Consider the following 19074-nt stretch of genomic DNA (forward strand, 5'->3'; position numbering starts at 1 on the left):
GCCAACAAAATGTTGGCATTATAACTGTATGAAAATCATAATTTAAACATTTAAACATCTTTATAAATTAAGAATTCAAGATAGTTAATCCAGAATTTTGCATATAATTCCGGCATTATGACTTTTCTATGATTTTGATTTCCCTTACTTCGCCAACAAAATTTTAGCATTATAACAATATTAGGATCAAAATTAAAGCTTCATAATGGTGCATAAAAATTAATTAACGAAATTTGAATGATTTAACTCATAATTGAACTAATTTAAGAATTAAATGAAACAAAATAGCAATTGAAGATTAATAAGAACTCAAATTGGAAGAGATTTGAGAGAGGGATCTTATCAAAAAATATCTTCCTCCTCTCTTCCCACGTTTATCTCTCTCTCTCTCTCTCTCTCTCTCTCTCTCTCTCTCTCTCTGAGCTTTTTTTTTTTTTTTTTTTTATTATTATTATTATTTATGTCTTCCACACTTTCCACACTCGCTAACACTCCTGTTGGTCGTGGCTTGCTTGATTGAATGAAGGAATGAAGGGGGAGGGGCCTTAGGTATTTATAGGCCATGTGAAAGCAATGGATTTGGACTCTCCATTGGTTTGGCTAAATGGGCCTTAAGAGCAGTCCCAGCAGCTTATGGGAATTTTGAGTAATAGGTAATTAAAACCTCTTTTTGCTATCTTAGATAACCAGTTTTCAAAACCTCATCCAACAGCTTATCTAAAATTTCCTCTACTTTATTAAAATAATCATTTTTTAAGACAGGCCCAAGAATCCTCAAATCCAGGAATAGCTTCGCCCCCAGTCTTCTTCTTCCCCTTCCCCACACCCCCTCCTCCTCCTCCAACCATCAAGCTGTTTTGTTGTTGTTTTGAGGCGAACTGGATCCTCCGATCAGGGGCGTTAACGCGAGCGGCGGAGACCCAGCCGGCCTCCTCAAGCGAGGCCACCCAATGGTCTTGGAAGAAGAGCCACCCGCCTTTCCTCCGACCAAATCCCATACCCATCCTCCAACTAATTGCATAAACAACCCAAAAAGAAAACCCAAATCCAAATCCTTTACCAGACGAATGGATCGACGGGTCGGCCATAGTGGTCCAGATCAGCGACGTGCTCGACTGCGGCGGCGACGAGCTCAAGATCCTATATTTGCTGGAGGGACTAAAGCGGCAAGGACCGGCGGGACCATGATCACCATGAACAGCAACCACGAGATCATGAACGTGGAGGGCGACTTCCGGTACGTGACGAGAGAAATAGGAAGAAAGTGAAAGAAACAACAACTCTGAACCTTGCAGGAGAAAAAGGCAAGAGAAAAAAGTAATAAAATAAGTATCCATTTGTGCACAGTGTGGCGTGATACTGTGCACAAATATAGAAGAAATCTTTTCTAGCGTTGGGTTGCATGTGGCGTGATACTGTGCACAAATGTAGAAGAAATATTTTCTAGCGTTGGGTTGCATAATCTGTTGGACGAGGGTTTTATCGATTTTGCTATCTACTTTAGCCAAAAGTTGAGTTTACATAAGCTGCTGGGGATGGTCTAATGGGCATCTTTTTATCACATTTTATGCATTTTTGTTGCCTCCAAAAAATTCCTATTGGTTTCAAACTGAACTCAGGTTTTTGGTATCTCTAAAATGGGGGTTATTGAGCTTCACTTTGACTGAAAATCTCATCCTAACAAAGTTTGGCATGAGAAAAAACCAATCGGGCCCAAAACTAGCCCACTAGGCCCATAAAACTAAGGAAAAATAATTAATGATTATCTTCGGTTCCAAGGGTTTCAAAAACTTTCTATAGGCCCAACATTCTTCCTAATACTTCAAGAATAAGTTTCAAAATTTTATGAACGCATTAAATAATTTTTCTCTAATTTATTTATTAAATTGGGTTTTATGCGAGAAATTCATTTTATTATTCTAAAATTCAATTTTAATTAAATTTCACTTTATTCTGAGCTTTATAGAAATATTTCATTCCAAATTCACTATTATGAACTTTATGGACTCAAAATAAAGTTTTTTTTTTTTTTTTTTTTTTTGAGATTTTGAAACATTTAGTAGGCATTTTTCATAAATTGCATAAATAGCCAAAAATTCAACAAAAAATCATTCCTCACTTGTTTTAATTTTTTTAAAGAATAAAATTATTTCATGGCTGAATAGTCCAAGTTTCCCAATGACATTGTCCCTAGCTCACAATTTTAAATTTCTCTTTTATGGCCGAATATATAAATACTCATAATAAATCCACTAATTATTCTAAATTCTTAGAAATTCTAATTTAAACTCCTGAGGGCTCCTAAAAGTAACTAATTTTTTTTTTTTTTTGAGTTTAAATAATTATTTCTAGGCTTAAAGCGAGGTATTAGTGTATTACACTTCAGGCCCATTATATAGACTAATGACCAAACCCTAACTATAGTCTAATTGATTTTGGGCAAAACCCACTTATTGAAATACAAAACAACACATTTGACAAGTAATGCTAGAAGTTACTATTTTCCCATTCTTGTGTTCCTCCAAAAATAATGTGCCTTATTATAAATTTAAAGCACCACATCATGGATGGATGTAAGCATATTATTTGGTTTTCTTTTCTTCTTAATCAGTTGTGGGAGTAATTCATATTTAAAGAGGCCCGACTGTATTAAAAAAATAAAAAATAAAAAATCAAGAGCAACAAATTTGTTAAATTTAAAAAAAAAATCTTTTTAATAATTTTTTTATTAGAGTTGAGGGTTAGGTTGGGGGGGGGGGGGGGGGGGTTGGGTCTGTGCTTGGTTCCGTCTCCTAGAGTAATAATTCAATATGGAATCAATCATCATTTGATTTTTAACAACTCGAGCAATAAATGAATGTTTGAGTTTGTGATTTTATAAATAAAAAAAAGTGATTTTAAATCAAATTATAGGAAATAAAATATTTGAGAATTGTTTTTTCTTTTCATTTTCAAATCGTAGATAATGTAATTTTTTTTTGAAAGCGTAGAATTTTAAAAACTAACATGTAGTCTTACATGTCAAACTGCGATTTTATCAAATACTTAACTGCGTTTTTAAAAATCACTTTGTTAAATCGCACATTTTAAAATTAATATTTTTAAATCCCAGCTTTTTAAGTTGCAAACCTATACGAAACTTAAATTTTATCAAATTATTGAATCTTTGAAAAACTTGGTGTTTTACCGAAGAGAAGTGCTATATATATTTTTATTGTCATTTTCTCTTTCTCTCTTTTTTTTTTTTTAACACACATTTTCAAAATTGTCATTAAATATGTGGGGTCATGTGTGGTATACACTTGGTCCCCACATATCTAATAATAATTTAAAAAAATAGGAGGATCAAAGAAAAAAAGAAAAGAAAAAAGGAATAATTTCACTTTAGCAAAATATGGTAGAGGTGGCAAAGGTGAGGATGACAAAAGATTGCGAACAGAAGCTATATATTAATATATATCCGACATGATGATGTGAGTGATTCGCGTTGAAAGTTCAAGTTAAGAATAATAACAAATGGACTTTCAGATCCCAAAGGAATCAAAGGATGAAGTCATTACTAGTTTTAGATAATGTAAGCAACGTGGAAAGCGAGTGACGACAAATTGCCAATAGGGCTGCGGTAATGTTAGAAATTATCCTTTTTTCTTGATGTCATAAAACTATGTGGCAAACGGTCAGTACGTTGCTTTCCCATTCACATCATCAAGGACGCTACTGATGTTATAGTTTTCTTTCTAGAAATGAATGACTAATGAAAAGATAAAGAGAAAACGAAGCAGCAACAGTAGAAGTAAATGGCTTCTTCCGAAAGCTGAGACAATTTTGAAAATTCTTTTTGCGGCCAAAATGTTACACTAAAAAAAAACCTAATTTTAAACGGTTTACAGTTTTCAAATTATAGTTTTGCAATCAGTTTTATAAAATCTTCAGTAATTTACTGACGGTTTTAATAAAACCGTCTGGAAATTAATTTTCAAATAAATTTAGAGATGATTTTTTTGAAACAGTCTGTAACATTTTATTATTATTATTATTATTATTATTATTATTTTCCTGTTTCTTTCTTTTTAAAACAAAAGCATCGATCTTTTTTTTAAAACAAAAGTCATCTCTCTCTCTCTCTCTCTCTCTCTCTCTCTCTCTCTTTTCTTCCTCTCTTTGGCCAGCGATTGAAGACGAGCAACGAGATCTGGACGGTCGGTGGGATCGGGGCGACGGGATCTCGCAACTGTAAAGAGTGGGTTTTCAGTCGGATCTGTCAAACTTATGCCGATGTACGTGCATGGGTTTAACAAATCCGGTCGAAACTGTCAAACCTACGCCGGTGTACGTGCATGGGTTTGACAGATCTGATCGAAACCCACGCTCGGTCGAATCTCTAGCCGGAATACAAAGAGAGATCCGGCTGGATCCTTTTTTTTTTTTTTCTTTTTTTTTGGGTAAGTGAAATTTTTAGGTTTGATTTACATTTTGTGTTTGTTTTGGGTTTGGATTGTGATGATTCACGACTTAAAGAAGGGGTTGTGAAAATTTTTAAATTTGATTTGTGAAGGATTTGTGAAAATTTTTGGGTTTGTGAAGGGTTTGTGCAGAAGCTAGGCTCAGTGTGGGAACGCTATCTCCGTCGTCGACCTGGTGACACTGTTGAAGAAAATGAAATGCGATAGAAAAAAATAAATAAATAAAAATAAAAATTCTGGAAAAGAAATAAATAATTAAAAAAAAAAAGAAATATTAATTAATGATATATATATATATATATATATATAAAATCGAAACCGAAAAAAAAGAAAAAAAGAAGAAGAGAGAGAGAGAGAGAGAGAGAGAGAGAAATTATTAATTCTAGACAGTTTGGTCCCAAACCGTCTAGAACTAATTATGGACGGTTTTTCCAAACCGTCTAGAATTAATTCTGGACGGTTTGCCCAAACCGTCCCTAACTCGGATTAGCGACCTATTTTTCTGGACGATTTGAAATTGTCCATAATTCCAATTTTTTTTTTAGTGTTATGGGCATCAGGATGCTGAGATTTAAAGAATTTGCAGAGAAAATGAAAGTTTGAAAAGAATGAAGAAAAGCATCAAAACAATGAAAAAAAGCATAAAAAGAAAAGTAGCGTGTGACTAGGGAAGAGAAGACAAAGCGTTGGCAGAGCACATGGGATGCAAATCCTGAGGCTCATGTGTCAGTGTGTTAGTGCGTCGTGGACTGATTGAGAAGGCAGTAGATTGTTCAAGAAGGAACTGGCCGGCATCCACTGATATGTGTGGGGCGTTTTATGTGTAATTGTTTGCATTTTGATATTTTGTTAGAATTTTAACGTGCATTTTGTAACAAAATAATTGGGTTTTTACTTTTGTATCAGTTAGAGTTTACGAGGGCTGAAAGGTAAAGTGGATGATAAAGCCAGTAAAGGATTATAGTGGATGCTGGCTGCAATTGTTTGTTTAATAAAAATAATATTGAAGGATATTATAGTAAGATAGTTAATTAGTTATTGTGTGCTAGCTAGTAGCTTTTGTCTTTATTCCCAAAATCGCAAATAATTATTAGCTTATTTTATATACTTATTGTTATAGTAAAGTAAGAATCAAAATTAGTAATTATATATTTATATGTTGATTTTTCATATGTTATAATAAAGTACTAGGTATTGGCACGGTAGATAGTTACCATTTGTAATTTATAACATATATGGACTAAGATTGTATATTAATGAATAAATCTTTGATTTAATAAATTAGTCTAATATAAATATATATAACTAATTGACATATTAATTTATATAAGTAATATTAACTAATTAACTAGTAGAGTAATAGGTTAATAACACATATTTAGTAAATAACTAATTAATATGTTATAGGTTAGATGGTTAGTAACATATTTACTAATTGATATATTAACATATGTTAGTAATACACTAACATATTAATATGTTTAGTAATTAAATAATTAACATGTTTTATGTTAGTAATGTATGTTAGTAACATATTAAAGTAATATTAACTAATATTAACTAATTAACTAGTAGAGTAATAGATTAATAACATATGTTTAGTAAATAACTAATTAATCTGTTATATGTTAGACTGTTAGTAACATATTTACTAATTGATATATTAACATATGTTAGTAATACACTAACATATTAATATGTTATTACCTAGTTAAGTAATAGGCTAGTAACATATTACATATTAATATGTTTAGTAATTAAATAATTAATATGTTTTATGTTTTACGTCAGTAATACACTAACATATTACATATTAACATATGTTAGTAATATACTATATTACTAACATATTAATATGTTAAGGAGGAGTTGCATACACTCCTTGAACAAGAGGAGTTAAAATGGAAGCAACGAGCCAAAGAAACCTAGCTCCAATTTGGGGATAGAAATACAAAATTCTATCATGCATGTGCAAACCAGAAGAAGAGAAGGAGTCAGATCATGAAGATAAAAGACAAGGATGGCCGAATGTGTAATGATGAGTACCAAATATTGTATATTCGGACCCCTTGATTTACATTAGTTAGACCTTTAGCCTTGTTATTTTCTGATGCTTTGGTTAGTTTTTGTATTTTTATGTTTTGTAGGTCAATAAGTGAGGAATGGAAAATTCATGTGGAATTGCTGGAAAAATTCGGAAGTTCTGAAAAACTAGATCGATCGAACTTAAATTCGATCGATCGAACTTTCCCAGAACTTACTTTTGCAGAAGCGCGCCAGAACACCCAATCAGGAGCGTCTCCATGACAAAAAGCAATTCTCCCTCTGATTTTCGCAACAGAACACGCTGGTTTCGTGGCCTTGGTTGTCTCTAGCAAGAGAGGAGCCCTAGAGGGGGTTAGAGGAGTCATTTTACATGGGTTTCTAGCCCTAATTTCCTTCTATAAAGCCATAGCCACACCTCATTGTTGGGAGAGTTCAGAGAACAGTAGCTAGGATTTATTTCGTGCATTTTGTAATTGATTTCAGTAGCTCTTTTCTTTAGACATTTGTCTTTGTAAAGCTTTTCTTTTATTTCCATGTTTGTTCTTCATTTTCTTGTGGTGTTCTTAGTCATGGAAGGCTAGTAACCTCAACTAAGGTTGAGGATGAAACCTTACCATTGATGACACTCACACTCTTGTTATACTACTTGCATATTTGATGATATATCATATTTGTTGTTCAAGTTCCATTCATTTAAATGTTTTATCTTTTGCAATGAATGTGGTTGTTGGTAGATATAGGACATTTAATGTGTTTCAATCGATGGATACATTGTTTTATCGGTTTGAATGATGATATCCATTGTGATTTGTTCACTAAATGAATACATTGGATGATTTGATTTCAAATGGGTATTCTTTATGATTTATCTTTGAGTTGGATTCATTTAATGGTTCTAAGGTTTATGGTTGAGAAACTTGAATGACACTCTAAGCTTAATGTTCTTTGGGTGTTCAAGTGGAAACCAAGAGTGTAAGTTGTTGAATTTGGTTTGGTAGATTCCTTAGCCTTAGTTCCTTTTAATTTGTATATTTCATTTCATCTCGTTTATTTAGTCTTTTGTTCTTGAATCAATCCTCAAACCTTTGGAACTAGGTTAAAATGAGGTTGATTAAACACGACACCAATATTTGACTATTTCCCTGTGGATTCGACCTCGCCCTGGCACACACTATATTGCAAATGATTCGTGCACTTGCGAGTACTCATTAAAACTCACAACAAGTTTTTGGCGCCGTTGCCGGGGAAATCGGTTCAAAAATTGGTTTTTGTTTGATTGATTTTGTTTTTCTACTAGTTAGATAAGTTTTTGTTTCATTTTTTCTGTTGTTTAGCTTCTGTTTTGTATTCTAAGTTCTGTCTTTGTTTCTCCCGGATCTGTTCTGCAGCTTCTGCAACTTACTGGGTGCCCTGAAGAATCGATCGACCAAAAATAAATTTGATCGATCGAGTTTCGATCGATCAAGTTAACATTTGCCTAATATAAAGTCGATCAATCGAAAATATATTCGATCGATCGAAATAGACTTCGATTGAACGAACTTTCTGCACAGCAGCAGCTCGGAACAAGGTGAGTATCTCTGTTCCAGTACTTCTTTTAGTCCATTTTCTTCATTTTGTTCATAATTTGTTTATTTTTAATAGTATTTTGCTGTTTGTTTAATTTTCTTGTAGTTCATTATAATTTAGTTCAAATTTTGTGTAGTTTGTGTTTCATATTACCCTCAATTGTTTTGTTTTGTTCTAACAAAAAAAAAAAAAAGAAGTTTATGTTCTGTTTTTGTTTCTGTTCTTGCAACATTTCAAAGATTCGATCAATCTACTACAATTTGGATCGATCGATTTTCGATCGATCGACCTGAACTCAGAAGGCAGCTCCTGGATAAGATTAGTAGCAGAAATTTTTACCAAAAATTCTTTTTGGTCCCAATTTGTAAGTATTCTTATTTTTACTTTTGCTGCTATCTTTGTGTAAATTGTATGCATTTTTGTTAGTCTTTACCTTTTTATCTTAGTTGTGTTATTTTTCTTTTGATTTAAAAAAAAAAAAAAACATTTTTGCTAGTGTGGGTCTACTTAGCTATCTAAGGGTAATGACAAGGTGAATTCTGGCAAGGAAAGGTCTTGGGATTTAAGTGTGTCCAGTGTGACCCCCCTCACCTACCTGGGAACTAGCCTAGATTGTACTTTGGAGAACTTTGCTCCCCATTAGCAAATTCTTTTCTTTATTTTTGTTTGTCTTTTGGTTAAACATTTGTGTATGTTTGGTTTATGCTTGGTAGAAGATCTTTGAGCCTAGACTTGACATCTTTAGATCCCGAAATTGAAAAAACTCTTAGGAGAAGGATTAGAAATTCTGTTGAGATGGGATATAACATGCATGCGGATGAGAATGAGAGGAATCGGGGATAAAACGTTGATCATACTAGGACACTTAGGGATTTGTTTGCACCCGTTGCAACAAATTCTCCTTCATGTATAGTATTACCCCCAACCAATGCCACTCACTTTGACCTCAAGCCTCATGTCATCCAACTCCTACCCACATTCCATGGCTTGGACCTCGAAAATCCTTATAGCCATGTGAAGAAATTCAAAGACATCTGTGCCACCTTCAAATTTCAAAATTTTTCTGAAGAGTTTGTGCATCTTAGGCTATTTCCTTTCTCACTCCATGATAGAGCCAAGGCATGGTTGGATTCAAACATGCCTGGTTCCATCACTTCTTGGGAGAACTTGCTAAACAAGTTCTACAACAAATTCTTCCCCATGTCCAAAGTCAATGAGTGTAGGAAGGAGATAAGCTCATTTACTCAAGAAGAAGATGAGAAATTTTCTGAGAGTTGGGAGAGATTTCAAGATATGCTGATTAAGTGCCCTCCACATGGATACGAGAAGTGGAGACTCGTGCAATTTTTCTATCAAGGATTAACTCAATCCTACTGTAGCATGATCGAGTCGATGAACGGAGGCGCATTTATGAGTTTAATGGGAGAGGAGGTGTATAGGACCTTAGATCAGTTAATCGACAATTCCCAACAGTGGGAATTTTCAAGCTGTCGAGATAAAGCTGCTCGCATTCAGAAGAAGGGAGGCATCTACGAGGTTAAGGAGGATTTAGAATTAAAAATGAAGATAGATGCTCTCACAAAGAAGGTCGAAGCTCTAGTTGTAAGCAAATCCACCAGTGCTGCCAACCCATTCCACACTGATTGTTGTTCCATCTATGCTAGTCCCATGCACTTAGCACAGACTTGCACATCTTTGCCAGCTTTTGTCGAGTCACCAATGGAGCAAGTGAATGCTTTCAACGACTATAGGAAGCAAGCCAATGGACCCTTTTCCGAGACCTACAATCCAGGGTGGCGAAACCACCCTAATTTCTCATGGAAGCAGAATCAGCCAATGACCCAAGGGGGAGCTCCACACCAAAGCCATACTCAATACCCCCCGGGATTTCATCAGCCGGTTCACCATCAAAGCCGTCCCTCCCAGCCAGCACCGACATACCAAGCCCCTGCTCAATCCTCTGCCTTTTCTTCACAGTCTTCTTTGGAAGACACTCTTAAGGCCTTCATCCAGCTCACAGGCCAATCCATCAATGACGTGAAGAATGCTACCATGGTGAACACTCAAGCTATTGCCAAGATGGAGACCCAGATCGGGCAAATTGCTAGTCACCTGGGGGAGAGAGAGAAGGGAAAGCTCCCTAGTCAGCCTGTGCCAAATCCAAAGTTGCAGTTCCATGAGGGAAGTTCATCAAATGCAGTGCATGGGTTGGAGCATGTACAAGCCGTTGTCACACTTAGGTCAGGGAAACAAGTAGACAACCAAGTAGTTCACCCTGAGGAGAACCCTGCTGCACAAGAAGGACAAGGAAGCAGAAGCGTGGAAAAGAGAGATGCCGAGCCATCTACATTAGCTCCGACCATAGAGACTACTCCTAGGTCATTCATACCTAAGGCGCCATTCCCTGATAGACTTCTCGCGCCAAAGAAAGGAGGAAAATTTGAGGACATTCTGGAGGTGTTCAAGCAAGTACAGATTAACATCCCGTTTCTTGATGCCATCCAGCAGGTTCCATCTTATGCCAAATTCTTGAAGGATTTGGTAACTGTAAAGCGGAAAACCAATGTCCCGAAAAAAGTTTGCTTGACCGAGCAAGTCAGCTCAATCCTCCAGTGTAGGCTGCCTATCAAGTATAAGGACCCCGGATGTCCTACTATTTCCTGCACAATAGGCATCTGCCACATTGAGAAGGCACTGCTAGACCTTGGAGCCAGTGTCAATCTCCTACCCTATTCAGTTTACCTGCAATTGGGGTTAGGAGAATTGAAGCCCACCTCCATGGCACTGCAGTTGGCTGACCGGTCAGTTAAGATACCACGGGGAATAGTGGAGGATGTTTTGATTAAGGTGGACAAGTTTTATTTCCTCGTGGATTTTATAGTGCTAGATACTGAGCCGACAGAACGTTGGAGTTCAAATACTGGTGATCCTCGGGCGACCATTCTTAGCTACGGCTAACGCCCTGATCAACTGTAGGACGGGGGTAATGAAGATCTCCTTCGGCAATATGACAGTGAAGCTAAACATCTTTGACATCAGCAAGAGGCCGAGGGAATACGATGAGATCAGAAGTGTCTGCTTGATTGAGGAGATCATCGAGGAAGAATCAAGCACCAAAGACCTCCTGGAGGCATGCTTTGCTCAGTTCGGAAAGGATCTAGACTTGGATGCGTTACTTGAGCAAGCAAATGCCATTTTAGAGTTTGCTCCTCTGGAGAGCAAGGAAGAAGAGGAGGTAACAGTACCTGAGCCTCCAAAGAAGGAACTTAAGCCCCTGCCGGACAATCTTAAGTATAAGTTCCTAGGTCCAGCCAAAACTTTTCCTGTAATCATAGCTTCGGATCTACATGCTGCTCAGGAGGAGAAATTGTTAGACGTGTTGAGAGAGCATAAGGAAGCTATAGGCTGGACCATAGAAGATATTAAGGGAATCAGCCCCTCGGTGGTTATGCACAAGATACATCTGGAGAAAGACACCAAACCATCGAGGGAGCCACAGAGAAGGCTCAACCCGACCATGCAAGAAATCGTCAGAGGAGAAGTAATCAAGTTGTTAGATGCTGGCATCATCTACCCAATCTCTGACAGCAAATGGGTGAGCCCCATTCATGTCGTGCCCAAGCGAGCTGGAGTAACAGTCGTGCAGAATAAGGAAGGCGAGTTGGTCCCAACTCGAGTACAGTCTGGATGGAGAGTCTGCATCGACTACCACAAGCTAAACACCGCCACCAGGAAAGATCACTTTCCTCTTCCATTCATTGATCAAATGGTGGAGCGATTGACCAGGCACGAGTATTACTGCTTTTTGGATGGTTATTCTGGATATAACCAGGTCCTTGTGGACCCTGAAGACCAAGAGAAGACGACCTTCACTTGTCCGTTCGGGATGTTCGCCTACCGACGCATGCCCTTTGGGCTATGCAATGCACCCGCTACTTTTCAGCGGTGCATGATCAACATTTTTTCTGACATGGTGGAGCGTTTCCTGAAGGTATTTATGGACGACTTCTCAGTCTTCGGTTTATCTTTTGAGGAGTGTTTGTACCACCTCACGTTAGTCTTGGTGAGGTGTAAAGAGAAGAACCTGGTACTCAATTGGGAGAAGTGCCATTTTATGGTACAACAAGGAATTGTACTCGGGCACGTCATCTCTCATCGAGGGATTGAGGTAGACAAGGCGAAGATAGATCTGATATCCAACCTTCCGCCCCCACGAACGGTGAAAGAGGTTCGCTCTTTTCTGGGCCATGCAGGATTTTATCGGCGATTCATCCAGGACTTCAGCAAGATCGCCCGGCCCTTGTGCATACTGTTGGTGAAGGAGGCTCCTTTCATTTTTTACGAGGACTGCAAGAAGGCATTTGGGGCATTTAAGGCAATTCTGACGTCCACACCTATCATTCGGCCCCCGAGCTAGGGTACACCTTTCGAGATCATGTGTGACGCGTCCGATTACGCCGTTGGAGCTGTGTTGGGGCAGCGCATTGATAAACTTCCCCACGTCATTTATTATGCAAGTCGAACTCTGAACAACGCCCAGCTGAATTTTTCGACCACTGAGAAAGAGCTGTTGGCAATCGTATTTGCTCTGGATAAGTTTCGATCCTACCTACTAGGATCGAAAGTCATCATCGACTCGGATCACGCGGCATTGAAGTATCTGTTCTCCAAAAAGGATGCTAAATCTCGCCTCATCCAGTGATTTTGCTCTTACAAGAGTTTGACATTGAGATTCGGGACAAGAAGGGTTTCGAAAACGTGGTGGCTGATCATCTCTCGAGGATTACCGTGGACTTCACGGAAGAAGCCGTCCCCATCTCTGAGACCTTCCCCGATGAGCAGTTAATGCATATTGCTCATGCTCACTCACCATGGTTTTGCTGACATAGTGAACTATCTTGTCACCGATCAAATGCCTTTGCATTGGGGGCGGCAAGATAAGTCCAAATTCATGTCCGTGGTGAAGAATTTTTTCTGGGATGATCCTTACTTGTTCAAGTATTGTCCCGATCAGATCATTAGGAGATGCATTCCCGAGCCTGACCAGTCCAGTGTCATCTCCTTCTGTCATGATCATGCCTGTGGAGGCCACTTCAGTGCAAAGAAGACTACTGCAAAGATTTTGCAGTGCGGTTTTTACTGGCCTACCATCTTTCAAGACGCTCACACTTATTGTCTTTCATACGAGCGCTGTCAGAAGCTGGGGAGTATTTCACGCCAAAATATGATGCCCCTCAACCCCATTCTTATTGTTGAGATCTTTGATGTGTGGGGCATCGATTTCATGGGACCTTTCCCACTCTCCTTCGGCTATCTGTACATTTTGGTTGCAGTGGACTACGTGTCCAAATGGGTAGAGGCGGTTGCCTACAAGACCAATGACCACAGAGTTGTGGTTCAGTTTTTAAAAGACACTATATTTGCTCGTTTTGATACTCCTCGAGCAATTATTAGTGATGGTGGAAAGCATTTCTGCAACCGGGTCTTCGAGCAGCTGATGAAGAAATATTGCATCACACACAAGGTTGCCACTCCCTATCACACTCAGACGAGTGGACAAGTGGAGGTTTCAAACAGAGAGATCAAGAGGATTTTAGAGAAGACGGTGAACCCGTCAAGGAAAGATTGGTCTCTCCAGTTGAACGATGCATTATGGGCATACCGGACAGCTTTCAAGACGCCGATTGGCATGCCACCTTACCGTATAGTGTACGGGAAAGCATGCCACCTGCCTGCGGAGTTGGAGCACAGAGCCTACTGGGCCATTAAACAGCTGAATTTCGATCTCACAAAGGCTGGCTTATAGAGGAAGCTCCAACTCAATGAATTGGAAGAGCTGAGGAACGATGCTTATGATTGTGCTAGGATGTACAAAGCACGGATGGAGAAGGTTCACGACCAGAACATATTGAGGCGATTTTTTGAGCTCGGTCAAAAAGTCTTTTACAATTCACGTCTGCATCTGTTTCCAGGGAAGCTTCGATCTCGATGGACAGGCCCTTTCATAGTTCGATCAGTGTTTTCTTATGGGGCTATTGAGATTGAGGATCCAAAAAATGGCAGCACATTCAAGGTGAACGGGCAACGACTGAAGCCATTTTTGGAGTTACAGAGCTCGGAGGTTGAGACGACCCTTTTAGAGGATCCGAGTTACTCGGAGTGATTGTCGTCAGGATGGAAAGTCTGGCTGAAGACTGAAAACTTAGCGCTTGTGGGAGGCAACCCTCATCATTTTTCCTTATCATTTGATTTTATTTCTTGTGTTTTAGTTGTGATTTTCAGGACAGTGAGCGCTTTTCTTGCAGTGTGCCCAACTTGCATCACCATTTCGGGATTGTATCTCTAGCCACATTGGGGATAATGTGTCATTCTAGTTTGGGGGTGGGGTAGACATTTCTGTCTGTTTTCATTTAATGTTTTCTTTGTTAATACTTGTTAATATATATACCTTATTGTTAGTTGAGCATGGTTACATCTTACTATGGTTTGCATCTCATTGGTTTGTTTAACATGTTGAATTTTGCATATCATTAAAATCTGAGATCTTTTGACTCATCTTTGGATTAGAAAGACTTGACATGTTTAAATTGTTTATCACAAGCACATTAGCATTGTTTTTGCGGGGTATGAGATTTGAATTAAAAATTATGTGTCTTGAGATTTGTAGGATGACTTGTTGATGAAACCTTGGCTTATTGTTATATATCTATAAAAAAAAAAAAAAAAAAAAAAAAAAAAAAAAAAAAAAAAAACTGCTTAGAATAATATCACCAATTTGACTTCTCATTGAGTAACCGGGCCCCTTGCCTCATTAAGCATTGGGTGTTCGCGTAAAAAGATGAGAATTTCAGCTTGGATGTTTGTTTGGCTTGTTTGACTTCGTAGCCTTTTTGACTTGAGTAATTAAGCCCTTAGGGATGTTTTTACATCTAGTGCCCCAAAACCATCTGGTTTGGGAGTTACTGGCCCAACACTCGTTACATGGGTCAATTAGAAAGCTTAATGGAGTCAAGCATTGCACAGCCGACACAAAAATAATAAATAAATAATAAATGTAAGTTAAGCCTTGGTTATTTTTATCTGATGGAAGTCCTGCGAATTTTTGGATATATGTGCTTTGAGAAAAATCGAAACCCCATGACTCTATGTTATTCACACCTTACACTTTTGAACATGTGTTGTCTCAATTTTCCATCTATGAGTTGATTGATTTTTGATAACATGATAATATGATATTCATTTTGTTAAATATACTCATGATGTGTGTACCATGTGTTTGAATGATGATTTTTACTCAATTGATAATTCAATACTTCAATGTTTGTGGGTATTATTTTTGACAAACCCTCACGAGACTTCACTCGTCCACTAGGGAATCCTATGGGTTTAAAAGGCTTGTTGCATATGCTAAATGCAATCGTTTTTCCCACGAAAGAGGATTTATGTTTCATGCTTTGATTTAGTTTTTCATTTTGTTTTGCTAAGAGACTAGCAAAATGTAAGTTTGGGGGTATTTGATGAGTACCAAATATTGTAAATTCGGACCCCTTGATTTACATTAGTTAGACCTTTAGCCTTGTTATTTTCTGATGCTTTGGTTAGTTTTTGTGTTTTTATGTTTTGTAGGTCAATAAGTGAGGAATGGCAAATTCATGTGGAATTGCTTGGAAAATTCGGAAGTTCTTAAGAACTCGATCGATCAAACTTAAATTCAATCGATCGAATTTTGCCCAAAGTCGATCGATTGAATAAAAGTCGATCGATTGAACTTTCCCAGAACTTACTTTTGCAGAAGCGCGCCAAAACACCCAATCAAGAGCATCTCCATGACAAAAAGTAGTTCTCCCTCTGATTTTCGTAGCAGAACACGCTGGTTTCGTGACCTTGGTTGTATATAGCAAGAGAGGAGCCCTAGAGGGGGTTAGAGGAGCCATTTTACATGGGTTTCTAGCCCTAATTTCCTTCTATAAAGCCATAGCCATACCTCCTTGTTGGGAGAGTTCAGAGAACAGTAGCTAGGATTTATTTCGTGCATTTTGTAGTTGATTTCAGTAGCTCTTTTCTTTAGACATTTGTCTTTGTAAAGCTTTTCTTTTATTTCCATGTTTGTTCTTCGTTTTCTTGTGGTATACTTAGTCATGGAATGCTAGTAACCTCAACTAAGGTTGAGGATGAAACCTTTCCATTGATGACACTCACACTCTTGTTATACTACTTGCACATTTGATGATATATCGTATTTGTTGTTCAAGTTCCATTCATTTAAATGCTTTATCTTTTGCAATGAATGTGGTTGTTGGTAGATATAGGACATTTAATGTGTTTCAACTGATGGATACATTGTTTTATCGGTTTGAATGATGATATCCATTGTGATTTGTTCACTAAAGGGATACATTGGATGATTTGATTTCAAATGGGTACTCTTTGTGATTCATCTTTGAGTTGGATTCATTTAATGGTTCTACGGTTTATGGTTGAGAAACTTGAATGACACCCTAAGCTTAATGTTCTTTTGGTGTTCAAGTGGAAACCAAGAGTGTGAGTTGTTGGATTTGGTTTGGTAGATTCCTTAGCCTTAGTTCCTTTTAATTTGCATATTTCATTTCATCTCGTTTATTTAGTCTTTTGTTCTTGAATCAACCCTCAAATCTTTGGAACTAGGTTAAAATGAGGTTGATTAAACAAGACACCAATATTTGACCATTTCCCTGTGGATTCGACCTCGCACTGGCACACATTATATTGCAAACGATTCGTGCACTTGCGAGTACTCATTAAAACTCACAACATGTAATACACAAGAGGAAATAGAAGTAGCCTTTGTTTCCTATTACAAAGAGCTGTTCACTGTGGGAGAGGAGCTAGAAGCGGAGGCCTGCATTGGAGCACTTGACAGAAAGGTTACCCCAGAGATGAGCCAGAAGCTCTTGACAGAATTCTCAATTGAGGAGATCTCCTCTACCCTGCATCAAATGCCACCTTTGAAGGCTTGGGGACTAGATGAATTCTTGGCATGTTTTTACCAAACCAATTGAGCCATTGTCCAACCTGAGGTATGCTCTGCCATTCTTCCTTCGGGTAAGATAAATACCACTTATATTGCTCTTATTCATAAGTTACAGTCCCCTGTGAGTGTGACTAAATTTAGGCCCATTAGTTTGTGTATTGTGATCTACAAACTAATTTCTAAAGTTTTGGCTAGCCGGCTCAAAGTAGTGTTGCCAGTTATTATCTTTTATACATAGAGTGCTTTTATCCCAGCTCGGTTGATATCGGAAAACATCCTTGCTGCCTACGAAATAATGCATTCTATGTAGACTAGAATGTGGAGCAAAGTTGGCTACATGGGCATAAAGCTTGACATAAGTAAAGCTTATGACCGGGTGTCATGGCCTTTTTTGGAGACGGCTATGCTTAGGATGAGATTCTCAGTCAGATGGGTCCAATTAGTGATGAAATGTGTCTGCTCAATGACATACTCAATTCTAATCAATGGGAGCCCAGTGGGGAATATACAGCCTATCAAGGGGATAAGACAAGGGGATCAAAAATCCCCTTATCTGTTCCTTTTATGTGCAGAAGCCCTCAGTGCTTTACGCCATCAAGCCAAACTAAAAGGGATAATCACAGGGGTTCCAACCTCCCCTAAGGGCCCCAAGATAAGCCACCTAGCAACTCAGTGGAATGGAGACGTTTGCTTAGAATTTTGGGCACCTATGAAGCAGGCTCTAGGCAGAAACTCAATTTACAAAAGACATCAGTCTTCTTTAGTCACAATGCGAGTTATGAAAGAAAGCAGAAAATTCTTAGTCTTTTAGGATTAACAAAGGCTCACCGTATAGATTCTTATGTCGGTTTGCTTACTTTTGTTGGAAAATCCAGAAACCTAGCCTTCAACTCATTAAGGAGAGAGTCTGGAACAAGCTCAACAACTGGAATGTGAAATTTTTATCTCAAGCAGGCAAAGAGGTGTTGTTGAAGGCAGTAGTGCAGGCGATCCCCACCTATTGTATGTGTGTTTTTCAGCTTCCAATTTCTTTATGCAAGGAATGAAATGGAATGATGCAAATTTTTTGGTGGAGTCATATGACAAAAACATCCGAGATTCACTGGATGATTTGGGACAAGATGGCATGATCTAAATCGGTGGGAGGACTTGGTTTCAGGGACTTGGTATTATTCAATCAGGCACTACTTGTAAAACAAGGGTGGAGATTAATTCAACACCCTTCTTCTATCACAACTAAGATCCTCAAAGCTAAGTATTTCCCAAACTCTTCATTCTTGGAGGCTTCTCTAGGTTCTCGGGTTTCTTTTGTCTGGAGGAGCATTTTTAATGCCAGGGACCTACTGAAATAAGGTTTAATCTAGAGAGTGGGTGATGAAAGATTGATTAAGGTTTGGCAGGATAGGTGGCTACCAACACCTATTACTCATATAGTCCATTCCCCTCCTAGGATCCTTGTTGATAATGGCCTAGTCAAAACCTTGATTAACCAAGAGAGCGGATGCTGGAATGTTGAGCTTCTTAAAGAAGTGTTTGTAACAGACGAAGCTCAAGTGATTGAAAAATATTCCATTGAGTCCATTTCTGCCACCCGATCAGTTAATAGGGAAGGGTACAACAAATGGTGTCTTTATCATTCAGAGTGCTTATCACCCGGGCAAGGAAATTCTGGAAAGGGGGGGAGGTCTTGAATGTTGCACATTCAAGCCCCATAATTTGCTATTGTTAAACCCTTAGCCTCATTGTAATTTAACATTTTATCTTGTTTTAGTGTTTATCTTATTTTTAGGTCCTAAAGGAAAATACACGCAAAATCATTCTAGATTGGCCTAAAACTGCATCAATAAAAGCTGAATAATGAGCGCGATAAAATTTGCTAGAAAAATTGAGTTGTACGGCTGAAATTGATTGTGGGCACCGACTTGAAGATATTTGAGCCCACTTGCACCAACTTTAGGAGAGATGCGTTCCAATTATACAAAAGAT

At 38.0% G+C, this 19074-nt stretch overlaps 1 pseudogene; it reads left to right on the forward strand.

The window, feature by feature from the left end:
• Positions 1 to 10062: 10062 nt before the first annotated feature.
• LOC133872804 (uncharacterized) lies at positions 10063 to 13842 on the forward strand (annotated as a pseudogene).
• The last annotated feature ends 5232 nt before the right edge of the window (positions 13843 to 19074 follow it).

Source organism: Alnus glutinosa, chromosome 7, assembly GCF_958979055.1.
Source record: "Alnus glutinosa chromosome 7, dhAlnGlut1.1, whole genome shotgun sequence".
Lineage (NCBI taxonomy): Eukaryota > Viridiplantae > Streptophyta > Magnoliopsida > Fagales > Betulaceae > Alnus > Alnus glutinosa.